The sequence below is a fragment of the Palaemon carinicauda genome, chromosome 5 (genome assembly GCF_036898095.1).
Source record: "Palaemon carinicauda isolate YSFRI2023 chromosome 5, ASM3689809v2, whole genome shotgun sequence".
In the NCBI taxonomy this organism is placed as follows: Eukaryota; Metazoa; Arthropoda; class Malacostraca; order Decapoda; family Palaemonidae; genus Palaemon; species Palaemon carinicauda.
This window is the reverse complement of record NC_090729.1, coordinates 174204051-174206550: the sequence shown is the minus strand read 5'-3', so window position 1 is coordinate 174206550 and position 2500 is coordinate 174204051.

Here is a 2500-nt window from a genome sequence, read left to right as displayed (position 1 = left end):
ACATAAACATGAAAAAAAAATGAATAATATACGGCAATTCCTTACTACGTAGTAATTTTTACAAATATTGAAAAAAAAAACAGAAATTGGTAACCGCAGTTAAATACCCAATATACCAATAACTACGTCGTATCTGACAAAAACAAAGTCCTGCATGGGTAGCCAGATCATCTAGACACACTTTCCAACACTAAACAAACAAAAGTTTTACGACACTATTTGGCAATATCTTACGGAAAAATGACTTGGCAAAAAAATAAAAAAAATTAAAAAGGGGCACTCGCGGTAAAATGGTCCTCGTGGTGATGAACGACATTTTAACTAAAAAAAAAAACATGCACATGGTAGTCAAACAATCCACCAAGACTTTCCACAACTGATAACCTATACAAGTTGCACCATTCTACGACAATTTCATAATACGTAATAACTTTGATAATTATGCAAACTACCTCAGAAGGGTAAACTCGGACGCGAACGACCCCGACGCGTCTCAGAAATCGGGGAAGGAGTACAGCTACAGCAATGCACATCTGGACACTACTAGAGCGTGTAGGGGAGACACCTCCTGCAGGTCGATCACCCACAAATTCAGTCACAGGGGTGAGTCACGTGAGAAAAACCTGTTTTTTTTTGACGCTCGGGGTCGCAAACGACCCACCGTACCTATCCAGGGTTAATCCCCATAATGTGCTTCCTTGCCCTTCATCCTCTCTTTAATTGCTTGACTCATTTCACCAATTTCTTCTCGATTACTTTATATGTCCTTACATATAAAGGATCTGATTGTTGATGATAATGCTGATGAAAACGGGGTTGATTATTTTCAAATAGGGTAAATAAATATGCGTTGAATGGGCATTAAATACTTTTCATTTTCTTACTGACCAAAAAGGTTCCAGGACCTCATTCACATCAGCTGGGACTGATCAAAAAATTAAAGAAATTTAAAATTTAAGTGAAGAATTTTAATAGATATATACCAGGTAAGTCATTCAATTTCTTCGAACACAGATCTTATACTCATTCAGAATTCATACAACATTATTGACAGAGATTTACCAGGATAGAAATTGTACGCACATTTGGACTTGATTTCCTTTCACCATTCACCTTTTTATACCAAAATAAATCAGCATTTCGGGACAAGGCTTTCTGGCTGATGAAAGCCATTGAGATGTGAGGGAAACCTTTCAATATACAGCTAAGGCTGTTCTGAGTCAGGTGAAAATTAGGATATTGAGAATTTCAGTCATGGATCAGGATGTAGTTTTCTATTTAGATACTGGCAGTTACGAAATAGAAATGTACTTAGTTGCGATCCATACTTCCGAATTACAGAATGATAAAATGCTAGTGTATGTAGCCCGTAAAAAATAACTAAATATTTAGATAGATATGAACACATACGCACCCCGTTTAACCAGGGATGTCTATTGCTTCACCCCTACCCGAGGAATGGGTGGAATATATATATATATATATATATATATACATATATACACATATATATATACAAACACATATATATACACATATATATAGATAGATAGATAGATAGATAGATAGATAGATAGATAGATATAGCGTGAAGTAAGAGACGATGAATGGAGAAGCATCGGTTTAAAAGCCCAAGATAGAGACGACTGACGAAACCTAACTGAGGCCCTTTGCACCAATAGGCGTAGGAGACGATGATGATGATGATGATATACATACATACATACATATACATACATACATATATATATATATATATATATATATAGAATGTAATTTAAAGTCGAGAGGTTAATGATCACAAACTCAAGCCAAAAATAAAAAGTAAGACATTCATTCTTTCAACGTCCTAAATGCTGTTCGGTGAGATTTCTTTTATGGCACCACCCATCATCAGAAATTTATCGGCGACGTAACTGAGACTCTTATCCATTGTCCCTATCTATTCCAGCCATGCAAGGAAAAGTGGACTCTTCATCACTTTCAATTCTCCTGAGAAGCTGCCGAGATGACTAGGTTCTGGAGTAGCAGAGTCTGTGGAGACCCGGATGTGTCGAGGCACGGAATTTATTTCCTCTTGAAGGAGTAACCTGTAGGCATTCTGTATTACTCTTAAAAAAAGGAGAGAAACATAATAGTTGTGGTGGACTATTGGAAACGTCCCTGGTTAGCGATCTGTCGGACGGGGTTTCGAGTCCTGTTCAAGCTCGATAGTTTCTTCCCTATACTTGGGGGAGCCTATAGGTCTACCTACTGAGTCATTAGCATTCATGGCCTGGCCCTCCCTGGTCCTAGCTCTGAAGGAGAGGGGCCTTGGGAGCTGATGATATGCATATATGGTCAGTCACTAGGGCTAGGTAGGGCGTTGTCACTGTCCCTTGCATCTGGCATTCATGAGCGGTCTTTAAAATCTTTATAAGGAATTTAAGACCTACACCGGCGTTCTTAATGAACACTATGGAAAATGTCTGTAAATATTTAGAGAGGATGGCGACAGTTA